Source organism: Macrotis lagotis, chromosome 1 (genome assembly GCF_037893015.1).
Source record: "Macrotis lagotis isolate mMagLag1 chromosome 1, bilby.v1.9.chrom.fasta, whole genome shotgun sequence".
Classification (NCBI taxonomy): Eukaryota; Metazoa; Chordata; class Mammalia; order Peramelemorphia; family Peramelidae; genus Macrotis; species Macrotis lagotis.
The window spans coordinates 817,224,815-817,251,345 of NC_133658.1; the positions used below are offsets into that span (position 1 = coordinate 817,224,815).

The 26,531-nt window shown below is 35.9% G+C and overlaps 1 protein-coding gene across 5 annotated transcripts in view; it reads left to right on the top strand.

The window, feature by feature from the left end:
* TMEM135 (transmembrane protein 135) overlaps positions 1 to 26,531 on the top strand; it is a 336,711-nt gene that overhangs the window by 4,609 nt on the left and 305,571 nt on the right. Inside the window, exon 1 of one of the 5 annotated variants that reach the window (XM_074217070.1) lies at positions 113 to 25,017. The exons of the other annotated variants lie outside the window; for them this stretch is intronic. The gene's annotated coding sequence lies outside the window, so the exon portion shown is untranslated. Of the gene's footprint in view, positions 1 to 112; positions 25,018 to 26,531 lie in introns of those variants that run through there. 5 annotated transcript variants of the gene reach the window in all.

Genomic DNA, 26,531 nt, shown 5'->3' on the forward strand with positions numbered 1-26,531 from the left:
TTTAAAGACCTTCCAAGCTGCCTTCTCTCTCCCCCATTACTCTTTCATGTACTTTGCATTTCACCTAAACTTAATTTTTCTCCTGTTTCTTTTATATAACATGTCATCTCTCTCTCTCTCTCTGTCTTCTTTGCTCAGACTATACTCCATACCTGTAATACAATTCTTCACCTCTTAGACTCCTTATTCCCCCCCACCCCCCAAGATCAGCTCAATTACTGCCTTCTACTTGATGACTGGTCCTGTTCTTCCAGTTTCTAGTACTTTCCAAAAAGCTGCTTCTCTTATATTTGGTAGTTATTTCTCTATTGATTCCTTTAATTAGAATGTAAATGCATTGAGAACAGAGACTGTGTCTAGCAGGTATTTAATAAGCATTTGATAAATTAGTAATCCTTTTGGAGGGTCAGTTTCCAAGTAATTTTATTCAGAATTTTGTTTTCTTTCTCTGAATCAATAAATGCTTTTCCAAATAATATTAAAAATGGTTACTTTTTTCTCTTTCTTGCTCCTCTTATCTGGAGAGGAACCAGTCCATTGAGCCTTTTCAGTTCAGTAGACAAATTTTGAACAGAAACGAACAGTGTTGGGTAGTCATAGTACAGGACAGACTAGGTGAAACAACAACATATTGATTAGTATTTTGAGGGAAGAAAAACTCTGGGTGAGGCATAAACAAACAAGAAAAGAAAGTCTAAAGGTTTATAGTTCTTTAAGCTTCTAAAAGGGACATTTATTCAAAGTTTACAAAAAAAGGAAAAAAATGACAAAAGTATTCATTCCTTGCTCTTCCCTCAGATGAAGTTAGTCACACTGAAAGGTGTCTCCTAAGTTGGAGATGTTTTAGAAGGTTTAGATATCCTGCAAGGTCCTCTTATGTTCTGTCACCATGTTGATGGGCATGCTCTTATGAGGAAAGTAACCATCATAGCCAATTCTGTGAATAAAATTCTCCTGACTGGTGAGGTCGTACCCAAAAATGTTTGCTGTATATCTGTGCCTCTAGACATAATTGTTTAGTTGGTCCAGTGTCCAGTTTAGATAGAGTGCTGGGCCTGGAGCCAGGAAGACATCTCCTGAGTTCAAATCTGCCCTCAGACACTAACTTTGTCATCCTGGGTAAGTCATTTAACCCTGTTAACTCATCTGTAAAATGAGCTGGAGAAGGAAATGATAAACTGCCAAGAAAACCTGAAATGGGTTCACAAAGAGTCAGCCACCACTGAAAAACAACAGAATCATTTCAAGCAGGTCATGGAACTTCCATCTTTCTTGTTCTATATTTATATTAAATTGTTTGTTTTGTTTGGTTGGTTTCTGCAAGGCAATGGGGTTATGTGACTTCCAAGGTCATGCAGCTAAGTAAGTATTAAGTGTATGAGACTAGATTTGAACTCTGGTCTTCCTGACTCCAGGGCTGGTTCTCTACCTACTGCGCTATCTAGCTGCCCCTCATTTAAGTTAAATTGATGAATGTTTTCTACTTTAAACTATTTTTCTTTAGTAGAGTCCTGTTAAGATCCCTCAAATTTTTTGATTATTCCTTGAATAACTGAGGGGATGGTGACTGACTCCAGAGAATTGCTATTGAGTTTTTGGAATATGTCATAGATTTAATTCTTCAAACCATAGCCTAACATTTAGTTAACTTCATTCAGAATAGGCATCTTGATATATTTAAGAATAAACATGTCTGAGACATGGTCTTTGGTGTCCAAGATGATGTGGGAAGCTCTAAGTTCTGAACCTTAGTCCAAGAATTTGTTCTTCTAATGAAGACATGGAAAGAGACATCCATCTAGACTTCTAGAATCATCATTATCTTTTGGATCTGTGAGGCTAGTTCTGTAGTGTATGCCAAAACCAGTATTTTATGATCTTTAAGTCCTGTACAATCTGTTACCAATGGCAAATGGAAATGGCAAAGAAAGCAGTGTTCCTGGTTTCAAAATGGACTTGTGCAATCATATCATAACCCTTGAAAGAAGGAAAAATTGCACTTTGCTAAATGGCAAGATGACTTTTCAAACTCATGCCACAGAAGAAAGGTTTTGAGAGGTTCATAGCAAAGCTTTTCACAATGTCATTACAGTTTCTCTTGCTGACACCATCAGGCCCCATTCCACCAGCACTGTTGTGCCTGGATCAGGAATCCTAGCCAGCAGACTTGATGCTGGGTATTAGCATAATAATGATTTGCAAAATAATATCATGGAGATACTTAGATACTTTAAGGTTCAGGTAAATGAAATGACTGATGTTGGAATTCTCTTCAGTGATGGAGATCACAGCCATTCAGGCTTTCTACTAGTAGCAATAACAACAATGATGGATGATATTTGTATAGTACATTAAAATTTGCAAAATGACATCCATTTACTATTTTATTTGAGCCCTCCTAACCACCTCATGGGATCTCTTTTGTTATTCTTGACTATATCCCAACATATTGGGAGCCTTCTAACTGTTTTATTGGGAGTCTTTACAAATATCTTGTGTGGATGCCTATTGCCATCCTGTGGATCATATCTGTTGTTCATTCCATACGCTAAATTCACTTAAGGAAACTGAGGTAAACAGGTCAAACGACTTGCCAAAGTCATACAGCTTTTAACTGTCTGAGGCCAGATTTGAAGTGAAGTCTGTGCTATGCCTATGATTCAGTTGCTGTGGTAGTACATTGACTGACTACTTATCTCACATTTAGAGTTCTTTACAATAGGTAATGGTGTATAACTTTTAAGTGTTTTTTTTCCTCATGTACTTTATGAGCAATGCAAGGGGAGGTGATTAAGTCCTTGAAGTGATGTTGTTTTGTATTGTCTTTGTGTAACGAAATCAACTTGGACAGCTCTTTATTTTTATAGTTAATCTTGTGAACCTTCTTACCATTTAGTTGTAATCCCTTTATGTTTCAATTATAACAAGAATGAGGATACTGATGTACTTAATATGTAGTACAGTTTGAAAAAAGTTATCTTTTTACATTGAGTTTAAGTAGAACTGCCAGGATTCTTTGTTGTTGTTTTTTTAAATCTTTTCATTAAATAGAGTAGGACAGGTAACATGTTCCAATTTATGGAATTGGAAAATTTAGACTTCAGTGTGTCTGATCCAGCTAGACTGTTACTTGTTTGTTAGATGATGGCACTTCTGAAGCATGGTTCTCTTCTTATTAATAGCAAACACTTATTGACCTTCTCTTGTGCTTCTTTCTGTAGGCTTGGGGATCATTGAAGGGGTAAAGACTCAGTGTCTTCTCTCTAGATACTAATCATCTTATTTGGGAGCATAGACTTTCCTGTATTATTCTCTCTCTTTTGTATATATTTTATTGCATATAGAGAGAACTATAGGATTTAAAACTAGAACGGGATATCTAGTTTAAACCCTTAACTTTTTAGATAAGTCAACTGAGATCCAGAGGTAACAACTAGTAAGTAGCAGAATTGAGATGTGTATGTGTCCATGGCATTTCACAAAACAAAACTATATTTCCTTCTAGTAGCCCAGTTTTGTAACCTTGGATGTTTTCTCTCAGTTGTATATGTATGTGTGTATCTGTGTATAGATACATATAAACACATAGATACACACAAATGTATAAACGCATCCATAGGTATATTTGTGTGTATTTTTACAGATGTGTGTGTGTGTGTGTGTGTATGTATATATGTGTGTATGTATATGTGTATCTATCTATCTATCTATCTATATACATATATATATATATTCTAAAACAGAATTATATGACGGGGCACCTAGTTTTCCAGTTGTTCATGTGAAATAGATATTGGAGTTTTAATTTTCTGCATCTTTAGTCTTTCCTAATAGTTTAATGTGGATGCTAAGAAAAGTTAAGGTACTAGACTATTCTACTTTGTGCTTGTGAGTCATATCTAGTAAATTTTATGTAGTTTTGGATACCACACTTTATTTAAGAGGGACATTGATTAACAGAATCATCCAGTCTAGTATATTGAAAAGGAGGCAGCTACTTTGAATAGAATAGAACACTGTACCCAGAGTCAGGAAGACCCAAGTTCAGATCTGATCTCAGACACTTAAATCATGTAACCTTGTTTGCCCCAGTTTCCTCATCTGTAAAATGCATTGGAAAAAGGAAATGGCAAATCATTCTAGGTTCTTTGCTAAGAAAACTGCAAATGGAGTCATGAAGAGTTGGACATAACTAAAATGACTAAATACATTCCCTTTGTGATATCTCTGTTAAGACTATTTTCCTACATCAAGTTTCCATCTATTGCTTCAGGTTGTTCTCTCTGAAACTAAATAGAGTAACTCAATACTTCTTTTCTGTAACAATCTTCCAAATTTTTGCTTTGCTCTCATTCCTTTCTACATTTTGTCTTCTTTAGGCTTAATATTCTCATTTGTTTCAGCTAATCTTTATATAGTATGAACTTGTGGTTTTTCATCATTCTGATTGATTTTTCTCGAACAATCTCTGATATTTCACCATTTTTCCAGAAATGTGGTGCTCAGAATTGTTTCCTGGTTATGTGTGCACATTTTACTGAACTTGTGCAGTTTTTTTTTTGGTTAGGCAATGGGGTTAAGTGACTTTCCCAAGGTCATACAGCTAGGTAATTATTAAGTGTTTGAGGCCAGATTTGAACTCAGGTACTCTCGACTCCAGGGCCGGTGCTCTATCCACTGTGCCACTTAGCTGCCCCCATTGTGCAGTATTTTTGTCACTTTATCTGTAACTACATCTGCATGTGCTTTTTTAACTTCAAAGTATTTAGTACCTTCATTTAGACATCTACCTAGGTAGTTTCACTTGTGTTGTTAGAAATGTAGGTGTGCCCTAGCTTATAATAGCACATTTTTGTTTAAGAAAATATAATTAAAAATCATCCTACCTATTGAGCGAGTTCTTTTATTTTTTAATCTCATTAAGAAATAAACACAACACACAATAGACAAATAGTTTATGTATGTGGACAGCATTTGACACTGATAGTTACCTTCTTCTGTTTTTTTTTTTTGGGGGGGGGAGAAGAGCCCTGTGTTAAACCTACTGTGTTTGAGGTTCCTATCATGGGTCACAAATATATTCAATCTACAATAAAAATCACTGAGACAGAGCTTCAACCAATAACCATTAATTAAAGGGATATAGCCCAATCTAATGAATGGGATCTCCAGAGTATCCTCTCATGATCTGAGATGTCACCTTTCTCTAGTGCTTGATACTCAGATAGTACAGGAAACAAAGTAAAATAGCATTGGTTGATAGACTTACATCTTAGACTTCAAGAAAAGCCTTCAGTTCATGTTTATGATGGAGTTTGTCCAAAAATGGGCATTATCATTATCATTAATTAGCCCTATATGAGGCAATAGAGAGCTATAGGCAGCTCTGGAAATGAAGACTAGGTTTCCCAATGGTCAAGTGCTTTTAGGTTTGTTGACCTAGACATACCCAAAGATCTGTTTTCCCAGCAAAGGGATGATAAGAGTGAGGGGTCAATCAGGAATAGTTGGGGAACTTTCCATATCATTAGGTCTTTGTCACATTGGACTTGGTTTACCTACTTATAAAAAGAAAGGATAGAGGATCTCTAGTTAGTTTCCTATGACTATGCAAGTGAACTTCATAATAAGCAAGTGAATTTATAATCTTGTAGTTTAAAGTTTGGGGGCCTATTATAAGAGAGAATGTCTCTAATCTTATCTAAAATCTAATTACCCCTCAAATGTGTTTTATAATATTTATCATATGTGTTAATACTAGTTGATTATACTAACTAAATGTTTAATACTAGAGAAATATAACAGAAATGATCATTTACCCTATGTAATCACACTAAACTGAATAATACAGATTAGAAATAACTGAAGGGTCTAAATAAAATAGGGATCTAAATTTATCATTTCCCCATGTAGTAAGGAGGAAGAGGATTTTGAGATGGCATTTTACAAAACAAAACTATTTCCTTCCAGTCGTCCAGTTTTGTAACCTTGGATGTTTTCTCTCAGTTGCTAACTCTTGATGACTGCCCTCCACATATCTCACCACCTATCTCTACACCAGTTTAGTTATAGTCCTCTTTTTTTTTTTTTTGCTGAACTGTTGCTATTATGATCTTCTGTTTGGTCTCTCTGTTTTACCCATCCTTTCTCCAATTCATTTTCAATCTAATTGATATTCTGACAGTGTCAGCCCACAACTGAAGAAGATTCAGTGGCTTCTTACAACTTTTTAGATAAAATGCAATTTCTCTCATTTAGCATTATTTAAATTTTTCTTAGAATCTTTTCTTTTTATATAGCCTTCATTTCTGAATGTTTTTCCTCCCCCATTTCTTAACCATAGGATAAGATAAAATTTTAAGAAGATTTTTGTCAAAACTAATCAAGACATAAAACTGAGTCTATTAATATATGTAATATTCTGTGCCCAGAGTTGTACAGCTGTGCAAAGAAGGGAAAGAGGTGTATTGTTTTAAAATCTTCCTGATTCAAGTTCATGTTTTTTATTTAGATTGTTGGAATAGTTTGGTGTTTTCCTAGTTCTTGTTGATTTCCTTGCCTTCCATCTCACCCCTCTACTCCTCTAGCAGATTGATCTTCCTTTAATGTATTTGCTCCCCGCCCCCATATGAAAAACTTCAGTGACTCCTTTCTTGTTACCTCAGGATCAAATGTAATATTCTTTATTTTTTGGTATTCAGAACCCTTCATGACCTGCCCCTTTCCATCTTTTCAAACCTTCTTATATCCCTCTTCCCACACATATACTGTGATACAGTGACTAGCTTCCTTGCTATTCCTTACATAAGACATTTTCATTGACTGTACCCCCATGTCTGGTATTCTCTCTTTACGTGCCTCCTTGTTTCCCTTGTGTCCTTCAAGTCCCAGATAGAATCACTTCTACCTTCTGAAAAAAGCCTTTCCTCAGTTCTTAATCTGCTGCCTTCCATTGATTATCCCTAGAAAAATGTGGTGGAGCAAAACAAAGTCAGGGTCTAGAAATGTGACTGAGAGCAAGGACACAGTTTTTCTCATTTCTTCCAAATTGTAGACTAGACTCTGGATTGATTGGAGCTGTGAAGTTTTTCAATGTGTTTTCTTTTGTGGTAGTGTGATCATTTTGTGAAACTGATCATCCAATGATTTTTTTTTACAGTACTCTATTAATTCTGTATACTGGACGATTGCTATCTTGTTCCCACTTTTCTCTTTTCAGGGTTAAATATCCCCAGATCTTTCAGTTGTCATCATCCTGGTTTTCCTTGTCTGGGCTCTTTTTTCTTCATTATGTCCTTCTTGGAATATGGTTTCTAGAATGAAACCAATGAAGTTTTCTCAAGTGCATCTTAGAATAGTACCAGCATTTCCCCAGTTCTGGACATTTTATTTCTTTTAATTCAATTTAAGATTAACTTTGTTTTTTGATTCCTACATTATAATATTGACTGAGTTTCAAAGTTATTAAAAGCCATAATTTTCAGATTGCCTTCTGTGTACTCATGAAGTTGATTTTGAACTTATTTTATCTTGCTAGATTTGGTCCATTGTCTGATTAAAATCTTTCTGGATCTTTAGTCTCATCTTGTTTATTTACTGTTCCTCCTAGTTTTGGGTCAACTTTAGATTGATAAGTATGCTATATATGTTTTATACAAGTCATTGATAAAAAATTAAATAGCAGCCCCTCTTCAGGAACCCATGGAGCTACCTAGTAGCTGCTTCCAAAGAGCTCAGCCCACAGATGGTAAGGGGGTGGGGAGAGACTGTTATCCCTGGAACAGAACTGTGTTGCTTTGCCTATCCTTAGCCCCCATACAACCATAGAGACCAGGGATCTTTCTCTCACAAGGCAATGGGGAGTGCTTGTGGTCATCCACAGACCAGAGCACAGGTGAGGAGAGCAGTCAGAACTTCTCATAGGACCTTGAAGGAATTAAAGTCTCGGGTAGGAATGTCCCCCCAAACCTCCCAAAGCTTTGGAAGTTCATTAAAATCAGGTCATAGACTGGGGAAATGAGCAAACAACAGAAGAAAAGTAATCTGTCCACAGACAACTATTTTGGCCCTATGGAGTATCAAAATATACACTCAGAAGATGACAAAGTCAAAACTTCATTTCCAAAGCCTCCAAGAAAAATAGGAATTGGTCTTATGCTATAGAAGAGCTCAAAAAAGACTTTGAAAAGCAGATAAGGAAGGTAGAGGAAGAATTGGGAAGAGAAATGAGAGCAATGCAGGAGAACCATGGCAACAGCTTGGTGAAGAAAATAGAAAACAGAAGAAAATAACAGGTTAAAAACGAATTTAGTTCAAATGGAAAAAAGCAATCCAAAAGGTCAATGAGGTTTAGAAGAATGCTTTAAAAGGCAGAATTGACCAGATGGAAAAGGAAATTTTTAAAAAGCTCTGAAGAAAATAACTCCATTAAAGATAGAATAGAATGGAGCTCAGGGAAACTGATGACTTTTGTGAGAAATCAAGAAACAATAAAACAGAACCAGAAGAATGAAAAACTAGAAGAAAACATGAAATATCTCATTGAAAAAAAAAACAACTGACCTGGAAAACAGAGCCAGAAGAGATAATTTAAAAATTATTGGTCTACCTGAAAGTCATGACCAGGAAAGGAGCCTAGACTTAATTTTTCAAGAAATAGTCCAGTAAAATTGCCCTGATATCATAGAAACAGAGGGTAAAATAGAAATTGAGGGAATTCACCATTCACTTTCTGAAACATCACAAAACAAAAATTCCCAGGAATATTATAGCCAAATTCCAGAACTCCCAAGTCAAAGAGAAAATATTACAAGTATCCAGAAAGAAATAATTCAATTACTATGGTGCTATAGTCAGGATTACACAGGATTTAGCAGCATATATTAAAGGTGCATAGGGCTTGGAATTTGTTATCCCAGAAGGCAAAAAAGAGCTTGGATTATACCTGAGAATCAGCACCCGAACAAAACCGAACACTCTCTTTTCAGGAGAAAAGATGGACAGTCAATGAAATAAGGTATTTTCAAACTTTCCTGTTGAAATGACCAGAGCTGAACAAAAAGTTTGATCTTCAAGTAGTACAAGACACTCAGGTGAAGCATAGAAGGTGGATGAAGGATTTAATGATGTTAATATTCCTACAGAATGCAAGATACTGATAACTCATGAATCTTCTCATTTATTAGAGCAGTTAGAAGGAATATACATATATATATATATATATATATGTATATATAGACAAGGCACAGGAGGGAACTGTATATAAAGGTATAATATAGTATCAAGATGGATTCAATGAGTGAAAAGGAATGTACTGGGAGAAAGGGAAAGGAGAGGTAGAATGCATTAAGATATTTCATGTAAAAGAGTCAAGAAAAAAGCTTTTGCAATGGAGTGGAAGGTGGGAAGGTGAGAGGGAATGATTTAGTCTTCATTCTCATTGGAAGTGATTCAGAGAGGAAAAAACATACACACTCAATAGGGTATAGAAATCTATCTTACCCTTTAGGAAAAAGGAGAGGAAGGGTTGGGAGAAAGAGGACAGGGGAGGGGAGGTGGATATAGATGATAGAAGAGAGGGAAGCTCATGGGAGAGGGTAGTCAGATACAACACACTTTTGAGGAGGAACAGAATGAAAGGAGAGAGAATAGGATAAAAGGGAATAGGGAGGAGAGGGGAGGAATAGAATGGAGGTAAATACAGAGTAGCAATTGTGGGGAAAAATATTGAAGCAACCTTTGATGGACTTTATTTTTTTTTTAAAGATTTTATTTATTTTGAGCCCCCCCCCAATCTTACTCCCCCCCCCCCCCAGAAGGCAGTTTACCAGCCTTTTCATTGTTTCCATGGTATACATTGATCCAAATTGAATGTGATGAGAGCGAAATCATCCTTAAGGAAGAAACATAAAGTATATGAGATAGCAAGATCAGGCAATAAGATATCAATTATTTTCCCCTAAATTAAAGGTAAAAGTCCTTGGTCTTTGTTCAAACTCCACAGTTCTTTCTCTGGATACAGATGGTATTCTTCATTGCAGACAGCCCCAAATTGTCTCTGTTACACTGATGCAATGAATGAGTCCATCAAGGTTGATCATCAGCCCCATGTTGCTGTTAGGGTATACAGTGTTTTTCCTGGTTCTGCTCATCTCATTCAGCATTAGTTCATGCAAATCCCTCCAGGCTTCTCTGAATTCACATGGCTCCTGGTTTCTAATAGAACATAGTGTTCCATGATATACATATACCACAATTTGCTAAGTCATTCCCCAATTGAAGGACATTTACTTGATTTCCAATTCTTTGCCACCACAAACAGGGCTGCTATGAATATTTTTCTGCTGAGAGGTGTGAGGTGGTACCTCAGAGAAGTTTTAATTTGCATTTCTCTGATAAGTAATGATTTAGAGAAATTTTTCATATGACTATAGATTGCTTTGATCTCCTTATCTGTAAATTGCCTTTGCATACCCGTTGAGCATTTGTCAATTGGGGAATGACTTTTTTTTCAATTTGACTCAGTTCTCTGTATATTTTAAAAATGAGTCCTTTGTTAGAAACATTAGTTGTAAGGACTGTTTCCCAGTTTACTACATTTCTTTTGACCTTGGTTACATTGGTTTTGTCTGTGCAAAAGCTTTTTAATTTAATGTAATCGAAATCATCTAGTTTGTTTTTAGTGATGTTCTCCATCTCTTCCTTAGTCATAAACTGCTTCCCTTTCATAGATCTGACAGATAAACTAGTCCTTGATCTTCTAGTTTGCTTATAGTATTGTTTTTTATGTCTAAATCCTGTATCCATTTGGATCTTATCTTGGTATAGGGTATGAGGTGTTGCTCTAATCTTCTTCCAGACTAACTTCCACTTTTCCCAGTAGTTTTTATCGAAGAGAGAGTTTTTATCCCAATAGCTGGACTCTTTGGGTTTATCAAACAGCAGATTACTATAATTGTTTCCTGCTATTGCTCCTAGTCTATTCCACTGGTCCACCACTCTATTTCTTAGCCAGTACCAGACAGTTTTGATGACTGATGCTTTATAATATAATTTTAGATCAGGTAGGGCTAAGCCACCTTCTTTTGCACTTTTTTTTCCATTAAATCTCTGGAAATTCTTGACTTTTTATTACTCCATATGAATTTACTTACAGCTTTTTCTGACTCAGTAAAGTAATTTTTTGGAATTTTGATTGGTAGGGCACTATTTTTTGGGTGATTTCTTGGGATTCTCTAGGTAGACCATCATCTCATCTGCAAAGAGTGAGAGTTTTGTCTCTTCCTTCCCAATTCTAATTCCTTCAATTTCCTTTTCTTTCTGAAGCTAACATTTCTGAAACGATATTGAATAGTAGTGGTGATAATGGGCATCCTTGTTTCACCCCTGATCTTATTGGGAATGCCTCTAGCCTCTCCCCATTGAATATAATACTTGTTGATGGTTTCAGATAGATACTGCTTATTATTCTAAGGAACAGTCCATTTATTCCTACATTCTTTAGTGTTTTTAGTAGGAATGGGTGCTGTATTTTGTTAAAAGTTTTTTCAGCATCTATTGATATAATCATATAACTTCTGATAGGTTTATTGTTGATGTAATTAATTATACTAACAGTTTCCTAATATTTAACCAACCCTGCATTCCTGGGATGAATCCTACTTGGTCAAAATGTATTATTCTAGAACTAACTTATAATCATTTTGCTAAAATTTTATTTAAGATTTTTGCATCTATATTCATCAGGGAGATAGGTCTATAATTTTCTTTCTATGTTTTAACTCTTCCTGGTTTAGGTATCAGCACTGTATTGGTTTCATAGAAAGAGTTAGGCAGAGTTCTGTCTTCTATTTTTCCAAAGAGTTTGTATAGAATTGGAGCCAATTGTTCCTTAAATGTTTGGTAGAATTCACTTGTGAATCCATCTGATGGACTTTTTTTTTTTTTTTTAGATTTTTCAAGGCAGTGGGGTTATGTGACTTGCCCAAGACCACACAGCTAGGTAATTATTAAGTGTCTGAGGTCAGATTTGAACCCAGGTACTCCTGACTCCAAGGCTGGTGCTCTATCCACTGCGTCACCTAGCTGCCCCCATCTGATGGACTTTTGATAAAGAATGCAACCCATCGAGAGCTGATGGTTTATGAACGCAGACTGAAGTACACTTTTGTTGTGTCTCATTCATTTTTCTTGAGGTTTCTTTTTTTGGGGTGGGAGTAGGATTATGTTTACTTTCACACCAAGATTATTGTAATAATGTGAAAATAAATCATGAAATATTTTTTAAAAAGTTGAATAGCACAAAGATAGATTCCTGGGTTCTACATTAGAGTCCTTCTTGAAAAATGATATCAAACTTTTTATGACTAATTTTTGTATTTGTTCAACTGCTTTTTGCATCCATCTAAATAATACACTATTGTTTAACCATGTGTCTCCATCTTTCCCACAACATAACATGAGAATCTTATTAGGAATCTATTAAAAGTACTTCATTTGAGAACTTATAAGGGTGCTGACTGTATATATAGAGAGAATGGGTCTAGATGTGACATATTTGAAAGAGTTTATCATAGTTGTTATTTTGTTGGATTTGGAATGTTGGGGAGATGAAGAATTGGGAATAACTCTGAGATTGTGAATTGGGATACTGGAAGGATGATTTAATAGAAATATTGTAGAAAAGGAGTAGGTTTTGGAGCAAGGTAAAGACTTCAGTTTTGGATGTGATGACATCCCCATGCATGATGTTGATGATGCTGACCTATGGGTCTGAGGGGGGAAAAAGGGTTAGTTATATAGATTTAGGGGTCATCTGCATAGAGATAATAATTGAATCCACAGGAACTGATATAATCACTGAGAGGGTTATTGGTAGAGAAAAAAGTAAGCTTTTGTGATAGGGTCTTAAGGGCAAAATTGTAGTAAAACATTTGGTTTAATCAGATAAAAGTACAAGAAGAAAGAAAAGTCAGGAAACCAGGGAGCTGGGTTATTGAAAAAGATGTCAACTGAGTCATGTTCTTTTTTTTAAGGGTTTTTTTTCAAGGCGAATGGGGTTAAGTGGCTTGCCCAAGGCCACACAGCTAGGTAATTATTTAGTATCTGAGACCGGATTTGAACCCAGGTACTCCTGACTCCAAGGCCGGTGCTTTATCCACTACGCCACCTAGCCGCCCTTTGAGTCATGTTCTTTAGAGTGATCTGGAAGGAGACAGAATGACCTAGAAATCATTGATGCCTTTGGAAAAAAGCAATTTCAATTGAATTTGGAAGTTGGAAGCTAAAGTGGAACAAATTGAGAAGTGAGTGAAGAGGAAGTACAGGCATCAACTGTAGATGGCTTTTTTTTTCCTCCAGAAATTTGATTGTTAAAGACCTTTAAATTGTGTGGGGGCAATAGGGTTAAATGAAGTATTTTTTTTTAATAAAGGATTTAGATCTAAACACCTGAATAGGAGTCATCTGATAGTGTTGAAGATGAACTAGATTGACAGAGCAAAGGGTAATAGGAAGAAGAGGGAATGAAGAGTTCAAGTAGAGGGGTGAACCATGGTAGGGAGAAAGCCTTGGAAAATAGGTTTAATGATGAAGACTTTTGAGGTCTAGGCTATGAGAGAAGGTTAGAATGAATGACTTCTTTTCTGTTACATATTTAGACAGCATTTTTCTATTGAGATGCTACAAGTTGGAAGCCACAAGTGGAAAGAATTGGCACTCTTCCCCTACCCCCTTTGTCTCTTCCTTTCCTATAGACTCTATTATTATTTTTATTCTTCCTATTCAGAAGGTTATGTTTAATCTTTCTTCTTGTTTTTTTTTTAGTTTTTTTTGCAAGGCAAATGGGGTTAAGTGGCTTGCCCAAGGCCACACAGGTAGGTAATTATTAAATGTCTGAGACTGGATTTGAACCCAGGTACTCCTGACTCCAGGTCCGGTGCTTTACCCACTGTGCTACCTAGCCGCCTCTTGTTTAATCTTTCTTAAGAATGATTCATTTTTAAACTCATTGACCTTCTACCTTCAGACTGTGAAGTCAAATTACTTGGGTTTGTCGCATGTTTCCACTTCTAAAACTAATGTGTGAATATTTTTTTAGCCTCTATATTTGAAAATGGAGACAGTATTTGTACTACCTACTTTTATATGGTGGTTGTATGGAAAGTTCTTTATATACTGTTATTAATTTTTTGAAAAGATCTATATGATTTCTGTTGTATAGATGTTCCCTGCCCTGAAGTAGATCTCAGTTCCTCCGTGCTTTATTGCAGGATTTTATAAGTTGCAGAGGCAAAAAGAAATGTTTTTATATCATGTGGGGACTAGTTTTTCTATTGATGAACTCGTAGCTGGACATTACAGACATGTAGACCTTTGCTGTGTCTGTTTTTCAGTTTAGTAGGAACTCCCAGACCTTATGCCATCCTGGATGAATCTGAAAAACTCAGGGTAATCTCCTTTGGATTAGAATTTTATAGAGGAGTATATTTCTTCTGGAGTAATTTTGAATCTTTTTGTCTGTTATTGCCAGATATTAGCTTTAAAGAGTCAATAAGTCATTTGACTTTTTTCAAACCCCCAGTTTTCTTATTGAAAATGGGGATAAAATAACTGTTGGCTACTCCTCACAGTGCCGCTATGGGAATTTGAGAGAATATATATAAAAGTGCTTGGTAAACCATACATTCTTCTTTTTCTCTCTATGTGCTGTGATGGTAGATGTGAGTTTTTAGGACCACACTAGTTTAATGAATGCTCAAGTACAATCTACTTGACTGGGAAGCTTTGGGCTTTGGTCCAGTGATGACCTGACTGATGGTCTATCTGTTGTCCAAGCACTAAGTTTGCTGAGTTGGGAGAGATTTGTGGCTGTGCTGGTGTCAGTGTCTTTTTTGTCTACAGCAAATTTAATCCAGTTAAATGAACCATTTGTTTTTTAAGGACATGAGCAATTCTGAGTCAGGTAGTAATGTTAGAGGACTCACTAAGGCTTGTAAGTTTGATTTCATAGTTCTAGAAATCAGCAAAACATTAGCTGTCTAGGAGAGCCTTGAGCTTGTAATCAGGAAGACTCATTTTCAGATCAAATTTGACTTCAGGCACTACCAGCTGAGTAACCCTGGACAAATCATTTAACCCTCACTTTCCTCATCTGTAAAATGAATTAGAGAAGGAAATGGCAAATCACTTCAGTGTCTTTGCCAAAAATAAAAAAAAAAACCAAATAAGGTCATTAAGAATTAGACAAGACTGAAATTATTGAAAACAACTTCTCCTTCTCCTCTTTCTCTTCTGCTCCACCTTTTCCTCCCAGATTTCTTTGTCTGATGCTGGGAAAGATTCAGTTTGGATAAGGCTCCTTGATTGGAGGTCTGAAATATGGCATCTTTTATATTATTGTTTAATTTTTTTTGTGTACACTTGAACATGATCTATATTTCTTTCAAAATATTTGGTAACTGGTCTCTCTCTCCTTAGGATCCCAGGCCATGAGATTTTACTGTTTCTTAACTTAATCAATAGGCTTTATTGAGCCTATTAGCATTCTCAATTTGAGGATGTAAAAGATATTAATTAGGTTTCGTGAATTACACAGAAAAATCATAAGAAATAATTCCTATCCTCAAGAAACTTGCTGTCTTTGTGGGGTAAAAAAGTAATATACAATCTAAGTGAACAAATGATCCAAAATATTGCTTACATTGTTCTGTGACTGTAGCATATAATTAGAGGTCTTCAAAGAAGGGAGAGCTAAATATGGACAGAAATAGAGGAGTAGACTTCTCCGGGAGGAGGTAGGGTAGAAGCATAGAGTCCTAAAGAATGTGTAGAATTTCATGAGGGAATTACATGTGTTTAGAATAGCATGTACAAAGTCAGAGAGACAGGAAGAAAATATTGTGTTTATAAGATGGTTGAGAGGTTGGCTTTCCTAGAAATTCCTGTGTATGCAGGAATTGAGGAAAATGTGATTGAATAAGCAATGTATGGTCAGATCATTCCTGAGATGTTGCATCTTTTTTTATTTTTTAACTTTCACATTGTTATATTTTGACTCTAACTTATTGAAGACAGGGATCATGTTGCCCACCTTTTTTTTTTTTTGAGGGGGATCACATACAGTGTCCAGTTAATATTTGTCGACTAATAGCTTTAGAAGCTAGGCTGATGTGAAAGAAAAGGAAGCATAAATGGCTTTTTTTTTAAATTTTAGAGAATGGCTATGGGTAGTACAGTAGTGGTTATCATACATCAGGAGGGAGGAAGAAGAGAAGTTGTTGTTTTGTCAGTCATTTCAGTCATGTCTGACTCTTCATGACTCGAATTTTTTTTTTTGAGTAAGGATACTGGGGTGATTTACCATTTCCTTTTCCAATTCATTTAAAAGATGAGGAAACTGAGACAAACTGGGACCTGCTCAGGGTTATCCTTTAGCTAGTAAGTGTTTGAGACTAGACTTTTTTCCTTTTTTTTCACAGAAAAGCTTTTGTCTTCCACACTGACTGTGTAGTCCTGGACAAGTCATTTAGCCTTTTATAACTTTAGTTTCCTCATGTGAAAAATGGGGATAGTAACTGCACCTGCCTTATGAGGTTGCTATGAAGACCAAATGACATATCATATATAAAGCACTTTACAAACCTTAGTTATAGTTAGCTGTTTTTATTAATGTAGACTATTCTAATTCTGCTCACTTCTCTTTATTGCATCATTCAGTTTTCTCAAGTTTTCTCAGAAGCCAACTCTTGTCATTTCTTTTGGAAAAACTATTATATTCATATGGCATAATTTGTACATACTTCATTTGATGGACACCTTAAATATTTGGTTCTTTGCCATTACAAGAAGAGCTGCTATAAATATTTGTGTACACGTGAAGCTTTTTTCCTCTTTTATTTCTGAGATAGATCTGGTTGTGGTATCACTGGGTGAGTCAAACAAAGGGTATGCCCAGCAGAAAGATTTCAATATAAATTCATTCTTTTTTATGTTAATATGACTGGAAAGGTAATGCTAAAACCAGATTGTGAAGGGTCCTAAATGCCAAACAGAAGATTTTATATTTGATCCTAGAATTAATGGGAAGCCATTGCTGTTTATTGTGTAGGGGAAAGAGGTGGTTAACTTGTGCTTTCAGCAAAGCATTGTGGCAGTTGGGTGGAGTGAGGTGAGATTTGAGGCATGAAACTCAATTAGTATGAGTCCAGATGAGAGGCAATAGGATGTGAACTAAGTTAATGACTGTGAATAGAGAGACAGGAATGAATAAGAGAGATGTTAAGGAGATAGAAAGACATGAGTTGACAATTGCTTTTATTTGTGAGGTGAGTGCAGATGAGCAATGGAAGATGAATTTGAGCATGACCAGAAGAGTGGAAGTGTCCTTCACAGAGACAGAGAAATTTCTATCATCCTATTAAAAATAAGAAGTGAAAGAACCTCTTACAAGTCACTGCCTCTGAAACTGAAGATGATGTGGGGGCAGGAGCAGGGTATGCTAAGGAGGTTGTGGAAAAACTAGAAGAGGATTTTCCCAGTGGCAACTGTCACTATGGATACCTATCCTGAGTGTTATGACTCTCTCCCTTCAGCCTCCAGATACTCAGCAAGTGGAGGTTGGGAACTCATAAGAGGGAAGAGCAGAGTGAATGAAGTAATATTAGAAAGTAATGGGTAAGTGATAGCTAGTTGTACTTGAGACAAGCCCCAAGAATGACTATTATGGGGAGAGAGAGAGTGGGATTCAATGAATGAGAGAGATGTTAAGGAGACAGAAAGACATGAGTTGACAATTGCTTTTAATTTGTCAGGTGAGTGCAGATGAGCAATGGAAGATGAATTTGAGCATGACCAGAAGAGTGGAAGTGCCCTTCACAGACACAGAGAAATTTCTGTCATCCCATTAAAAATAAGAAGTGAAAGAACCTCTTACCTCTTATCAACCTCTGGTTGATCACATAGTTCCTTGCATTCCTTGGCTCTCACATTGGAGACCATCTATTTAGACTGACCTATTAATGGAAAGCTCATAGAATTGGTCTTTCAGTTCATATATCTTGGAAAGTTGATCAATGAACTGTCCAAGAATTGAATAGGAAGGAAAAAAATATGCTTTTGGCATTTAGAAAATTGAATGAGGTAACATTGGGCCTCTTTACCACCCATGCTGTACTCTTGCCAGTATATTACAATGTTTGGGTGGCAGTGTGTTATAGTGGAAAGAGTAATTGACTCAGAATACCTGAGTTTAAGTCTAGTCTGGTATGTGTACTAGGTATGTGCAATCATATCCTTGTTTAATGAGGATAATGTTTATCACTCTAATGTAATTGTTGGAAAATGCTTCTATATAATTTAAAATGTTATAAGATATGAAGTTATCTCTGTGTTGTTGTTGTAATTATTATTATTGTATTCTTTCTTTTTTTAAATCTCAGCTCCCTAGGCAAGGTTTTTTTTAAAAAAAATATTTATTTAAGGCAGTGAGGTTAAGTGACTTGCCCAAGGTCACACAGCTAGGCAGTTATTAAGTATTTGAGGTCTAGCAGCTAATAATGAAATTTCTTATTAAAAAGGCTTATCATTGGAACTCAACTTCCTTTTAATGAAAGTATGTCAGTTATGCTCATATCTCTCTCTTAACAGTATAAAGATTATAAATTATTAAACTGCAAGGATTTGTTATAGCTTAATTACATTTATAGAATTTCATAGTGATTTGCATTAGAAGTATATAAGATTTCAGTCAATCAATAAACATTTATTAAGTGCCTACTGTTTGCCAGGAATTGTGCTAAGTCCTGGGGATAGAAAAAGAAGCAAAAGACAATTTCTATTTTCAAGGATAATCAATATGCAAGCAAATACATGCAATAAACTATATACAGGAAATAATTAACAGATGGAAGTACTAGAATTAGGAGGGATTGTGAAAGGTTTCCTGTGGATAAGACTTTAGTTGGAACTTAATGGAAGTCAGGGAAATCAGTAGGTAGACTTGAGGAGGGAAAACATTCCGGGCATGAGACATGACAGAGAAAATGCTGGGTGGGAGCTTGGAGATGGAATGTCTTGTGGGATAGCCAAGAGGCCACTGTCAGCAGATGGAAGAGTGTGTGACAGGGTGTAAAGTATAAGAAGACTGGAGAGATAGGAGGGGGCTAGATCATGAAGGGCCTTGATTGCCAAATAGAGCTTTGATATTTCATCCTAGAATTGAGTAGGGAGATGACATGCTCAGACCTTTGCTTTAAAGAAATCACTTTGGAGGCTGAATGGAGAATGAATTGGAGTGGGGAGAGACTTGAAGCAGGCAGACCCCCCCCCCCATAGCCTAGTACTGTAATTATTAGTACATTAGACTGGGGGGGGTAGTGTCAGGAGAAAAGGAGCTTGGTGATGCATAGACTTTGACAACATATAGGAGAGGGAGAAGAAGGGGTTAGAGGTAGTGAGGAATCCAGGATGATTCCTAGTTGAGGGCCTGAGTGCCTGGGAGGATGGTGTAGCCCTCCACAGTTAGAAATCAGTGGAGGAAGGGGGCATTTTCGGGGGAAATACAATGAATTTTATTTTGAACAGATTCTAAGTTGGATATCTAGTTCAGTATATCTGAAAGGCATTTGGAGTTGTGAGATTTGAAGTCAGCAGAGAGGTGGAGTGAATTGATAGGACTGGCTCTACAGTAATATATAGATTTTAATAAATATTATTGAATTTAGAATATAGGCATGATATTATTGTCTGGCTTTGATTTTTGAGTAAATATTTCTTTTATCATTGGCTAAGTAGATTTTCAAGGTGAATCTTTGTATAATGTAAATGTGACCATTTAATTAGTTGGAAAAATATTATAGGGAATATCTGTCTGTCTGTTTATTCGCCTATCAGTTTTACTTACTAAAGTTTAATTATTTGATTTTCATTATTGGAGGGCTCTAAGGGAAGTAGCTGAACAATCTTTTGAAGTATTGTTTTTCTTCACATGAATTCTGATCCACAAAGTTTCCCCTGTTGGGGGGAGGGGTAGTGTTTGATGGTATAGCTAATTTTTTTAAAACTAGAGGATAAAAAAGGCTTGGGTAAATCCTGTACTTAACTCCATCAAGAAACTGCCCCCCCCCCCAAATTGCTTTAAGAACCCCTTCAAGTACAACATGGATATCTTTATTACAATAGATTAATTCCATCTGATTTAAATTACTTGTTCTCATTAAGGAGGATATTCTTAAATCAATGAGTATTATAGTCTCTTCATGTCTTAATAATTTGAGTTGCTGTGACTAAAATGTTTTAGCATCTTATGAGCCACTCTTGACACTTGTAAAATGGAGCTGGACTAGATAATTTCCCAGGTCTCCTTTAACTTCATATCTAATGAATCTATGAACATATCAACTTAGCTTGTTGGGTCCTCAGACACAGTGAGTCTGTGCCTGAAGCTGTTTAGATTGGTAGAGCCTATTAGATATTAGAGCTTGTATTCTGCTACCATGTCATTAAAGATCCCTGTGTCCCTTTGATTAACCAGAGGGGCATCAGAGTAAGTCCTTATGAGATAATTCTTCATCTTCTCCAAAGGTTTTATTGCTTTTTTTTTTGCTTCATGCCTTTGATTTCATCTCTCTAGTAAACTAAGAAAACTTTACAAATGCAGATTAGTAAAACTGGCAACCTCTATGCAAAATATAATAGTAGAAAGGCAAGGAGTTGGAACTTGAACCCCTGACTTGATGGATGTTTGATCTATTGTGTAATTTTTCCTTTTAACTCCTTGCCTTTGCTTCTTAAGGTTCAACTCAAATTGCACTTTTTATAGGAGGCCTTTTCTTGCCCTCCCATTTGCTAATGCCTTCCTCATTTAGATTCCCTTGATCTACTCAGTTTATAACTGTCATGTATATACTTATTTATTGCAGCTTATATCCATCAGAGTATATACTTTTTGAGGACAGGAAACTGATTTTTGCCTTTTGTTGTATACCTAGTGCTTTTCATACTGCTTAGCATCTAATCAGAATAGATAATTATTAGCTTAATTAAAAGATTGTTGTCCATTGCCTGACTGACTAGCTGAGTGGCAGAAAGTAACTTTGGTATTACCCTCTACTAAGATGTCATCTCTTTGGGTCTCAGTTTCCTAGTCCTTAAAATGAAAGGTGGTTGTTTTTGAAGATTATGTTCTATTAGCCCCTTTCACCTTTCAGTTTGTGATTCCATTGTTCTGCAACTGCTAACTGCTGCCAGGGTTTTACAATCTCAGAGTTGGAAGTTTGAAGTTTGAGGTTGGAGTTTGAAGAATCAGGGATGGTGGGGGAGGGCTCAGAAGTTATTATTAAAAGTATAGTTATCACTGACTTTGTGGCAGTGTCATCATTCTCTAGTCTTTTTAATACTGTTTTAAGATATCAACTCTCAAAGGACAGCTCAATTCACAATATCTTCTCCAGGAATGTATTCACCATAGGGGAACATAAATATAGATGTTTAGGGAAACCTTCCAAACTTACCAGTTATTTGGGGCAGCTAGGTGGTATAGTGGATAGAGCACTGGCCCTGGAGTCAGGAGGACCTGAGTTCAAATCCAGCCTCAGACACTTAATAATTGCCTAGCTGTGTGATTTTGGACAAGTCACTTAACCCCATTGCCTTAAATAAATAAAAAAAAATTAAAAATAACAAACTTCCCAGTTACCAAGACTGCTGATTTGAGGGTTTCACCATCATAGGAGAGGTAGTTTAAGCATCCTCAATCCAGAGACTTGACCTGTCCCTCTTTTTATATGCTACCTATAGGCAGACTCAGAGGAGAAGAGAGGTTGACTTTCTCTTTAGGATTATTTGCGCAATTATTGCTTTTCTGCTTATAATTTTATGAGTTCATAACTGGTGTTAATGAAAACTGATGTCTTGATTCAGTTTTCCTATGGGCTGTTAACATCTTTCTGTAAGTAATATACAGCAAAAATATAGCTTGATTCTGGGTAATAATCCTAACAACTAGGATCATAACAAGCCATGACAGATGTGCTTGATCTTTATACTGTTTTCATTGCAAGGATGGCCTGGAAGAAAAGCTGAAGTTCAATTCAGCATGAATTTATTCAGTGTCTATTGTGTGCTGGGCATAGTTGCAAATACCAACCCCCCCCCCCCCCCCCAAATTAATACTTTCAGGGAGCTAACATGTTGTTGAGGAGGAAGGGAGATAACACATGGAATTAAGGGAATTAAGAACATACAACATTTGCAAAGTGATTTTCTGGGGGGTGGGGGAGGAAGGTGTTGGGAAGGGAGCACCAGGAGTAACATTGTGTTGGAGATGGTACTTGAATATTTTCTTCAACTAGGGATTTGAAAACATGATGGTAAATAGAACCGTAAGAGATAAGTTGTGCAAAGGTATAGAAGTAGGAAATAGCATGCTGTATACCCAATAAGAAGTAGACCTATTTGGCTGGTATATGAACCACATGAGGGAGAATAGCTCTCTGAAATTAGCCTAAAATAGGGGTTTTTAACTTTTTTTTTTGTGTATGTGTCCCAGGGATTCCTTGAGCAGTCTGGTGAAACCTTATACTATGGTTTGTTACCCACATTTATAACTGTAGGAAATGCTGTATTTTAGTTAGAGTTTAGTGAAAATAAAGGATGTAATATTTTTCCTATCCAAGTTTACAGATCCTTTATGAAAGATAGGCTAAAGACAGGTTGCAAAAGCCTTTAAATGCAAAGAAATGATTTCTATTATAAGAGAAGTCAGCAATCGACTGGTACTGTTTGAATAGGAGAATGATGTAATAGCAATTTTACTGGAGGAGGAATTGAAGTGGGGAGAAAGATGAGACAGGGATTATGACTCTGGTATGTAGTAATGAAGGTCTCTGCAAGAATGGATGGTAGTAGTGGGAATAGAGAAGATTGAATGGATTTGGGGAATGCTGTGGCAATAATGTCAGGATTTAGAAACTGGTTGGATATGGGAGATGAGAAGTAAAGTCAAGTCAGAGGTTACACAGGGAAGCAGGAATATCGGTGTAATCATCGGTAGATGTAGCAGAATTAAAAGAAAGAACAAGGTTACCTGTAATTATCCATCTTTGGATGTGTACCAGCTTCTTGGTGTTCCTCCTAAAATCTGTTATCCCAGCAGGCCGGCTTCTTGGTGAAATGAATAGAGCACTGGTCTTGGAGTTAGAAGGACAAGAATTCAAATCCAGTCTCAGACACTTGACCTTGGGCAAGTCACTTAACCCTGATTACCTCACATCTAGGGCCATCTCCAGTTGACTTGATTCATATCTAGTCACTGGATCCAGATGATGCTGGAAGAGAAAGTGAGAATTGGTGACTTAGCAAAGGACCCCCTCACTTAAATCCAATTCAAGTGCTTGTCATGGCATTACCTTCCTGATGTTAGGTCTTCTTCCAGGATGGAGGATGAATATCATCAACAGCGTCATCAATCATCATTATCATCAATCATCATCATCATCATCATCATCATCATCATCATCATCATCATCATCCCAGCTCTGAATGTCCTTTTGATGTTTTGTGAAGGACACAAACAATAAGTAACTTTAGTTTCAACTGTTTATTAGACTTGCACATATAGTTTGATAAAGAAATCATCTTGACTTATTTCACTGGATTGAGAATTCTTCATGGTCTTGAAGAAATTAGTTTTTTTGTGGCAGGCATCTTTTGGAGACACTTTAGTCTAAAGCTTGGGAATTTCTTTTCATTTGAAAATTTGTGGGGATAAAAAAAGATCCTATGCTATTTAAAACTAAGCATAATAGGAAGAATTACTTGAAATATACACTTATTTAAATATAATTTTTAGGTATAAACTCATAATTTTCCATGAGTTTAAATAGTAATGTAAAGGCAGAATAATTAAAGATTATTAAGCCTTAGTTCAGAGACTTCAAAATCTAAAGATCTAAAACTTTTGGTGGATAATTTATGCTTTCCCCCCCAATACATTTTTGTTTTGACATAGCAGATATTTTTCTCTCTTTTCAATAGTCAGTTATGCAATGTAATAGAGCAATTGCAATTCATAGTAAATGCCATTTTCCATTTTGTAGTTTGAACAGTTTGATTACATAAAGATGTGAACTTTTTAATAATTTGCAGCAAACATTGTATTTTGTATTTAACCTCAGTTTTGTTGAGGGTAGTATAGGATATTTAGACAGGAATATTAATTCTGATGAAAGGACTTCTTGAACCCTTTTCAGGGTTGCTCATCTATCTTTGCTGTTCACCTATCTTCCAGTTCTCATCTTTGGCTCCCAAGAAGCTGTTGTATGCTCAATGGTTCACTCTGGTAAAACCATCTTGGCAAATGGACCAAACAAGATCAAGGGTAATTGATAGGCCACAAATTAGTCTATGAGTTAAGGGGGGTGTCTACCCCAAGCAGGTGAAGATTTCCCCTGCTAGAATGGGCAGATGAGAATTATTTATTCCAATAGCTTTGATGGTGGCTGAAGCAGATACTGTGGAGTACTTAGAGCTTGATCAGAAATTGAAGATATTCATTGCCAGTTGTCCTGAATTTTGTTTTTCCACTGGACTGGAAGAGAAAGTGAAGCTGACAACTTTGTATAACTGCCACATTAAATCCAAAATTCACAGCAAGTCAAAATAATCACCTCATTTTGCAAATCAAAGATGAACAAGTTTTGTTGCTTTTTATTTTTGTCTTCATTCACATTGTTGTGAATATGGTTCTTTGGGTTCTGTCTGCTCTCTTCATTTTGCTTCAGTTCATTTAAGTCTTCTCACGTTCTGAATTTTTCATATTGATTGTTCCTTATGGCACAATAATATTCAATGATTACTTCTATGTCCTAGATTATCCTTGGTCACATATAACTTGTTTCCGGTTTATTGCTATTATACAAAGTACAACTATGAATATTTTGGAATACATTGGTCTTTTCTTCCACTATTTGATAGGATCTTGGATTATACATTCAGGAGGGAGATCACTGAATTCTGAGGGTAAGAGTAATTGAATAATGCTTTTCTTCATAATTGTAAACCATTTCCCAGAAAGTGAATTAGCTTGTCATTCCATAACTCTTCCAATATTGAATTCTCTCAATATTTATTGTTTGTCAATTTGATAGATTTGAAATGATGCCTGCCTTAACCATGTGTTAAATGTATTTTTTTCATGCTAGTGATTTTGAATAGTTTTATAGATGATTTTTGCTAGCATGTTTCTCTTTTTTTTTTCAGGTTTTTTTGCAAGGTAAATGTGGTTAAGTGGCTTGCCCAAGGCCACACAGCTAGGTAATTATTAAGTGTCTGAGGTTGGATTTGAACCCAGGTACTCCTGACTCCAAGGCTGGTGCTTTATCTACTATGCCACCTAGTTGCCCCTAGCATGTTTCTCTTAAAACCTGTTCATATGTCATACTTTTATGACTTATCCTTTTTTGAAATAGTTCTTATTGATTTGTGCCTTTCCAGATTTTTGATGTTAGTAAAAAGTTTACAAAAACACCAGAGATTTTTTATTTAAAGATTTTTTTTTCCATCTCATTTTTCTTCTAAATTTAGTTATATTAGTTTTCTGGGTAAAATATTTTTGTAATAGAAAATGAGTATTTTTTGTCTTTTGTCTGTATCTTGTGTAGTTATGAATTCTTTCCCTAGCCACAGTTGTGAACTTGAATTCCCATGTAATTATATATGATATGAATTTGCATACTTATGGTTTTTTTTAATACATTGGAATTTATAATGGTATATGGTGTAGGTGTCAGTCTAAACTTTTTGCTTTGCAGTTTCCTTGGAACCTCTTGTTAAATGGAAAGTTCTACCCCATTAGTTTTTATTCTTGGGAACAATAGTTTTCTAGGTCTTGCTTGCTTATCTAATCTGTTTCATTATTATATTTTTATCTAATTATAAAATATTTTTGATAATTTCTAATTTTGCAATGTAATATGATATCTAATATCCCTTAATTCCTGTTTTTTTCATTATGACCCCTGATGTTAATTTTTTTTCTGAATTTTATTTGTTCTTATTTTTCTCTAACTCTTCAAAGTATTTTCTTGTTAATTTGGTAGAATACTAGATCTTTGAATTCAGTTGTATACCTATCTCTGTTTTTAATAGGTTGCTATTTCCCAGCTATGATCAGTTTTTTTTTTTTAGATTTTTTTCAAGGTAAATGGGGTTAAGTGGCTTGCCCAAGGCCACATGGCTAGGTAATTATTAAGTGTCTGAGGCTGGATTTGAACTCAGGTACTCCGGACTCCAAGGCCAGTACTCTATCCACTACGCCACCTAGCTGCCCCCCCCTTTTTTTTTAACAAGTATTGTTTCATAGTTGATTTATATGGGTCTTGGTATTTGTTGTTAACTCTTAAGAATTTTTTTTTGTATTTTTTTTTTTGCAAGGCAAATGTGGTTAAGTGGCTTGCTCAAGGCCACACAGCTAGGTAATTATTAAGTATCTGAGGCTGGATTTGAACTCAGGTACTCCTGATTCCAGGGCCGGT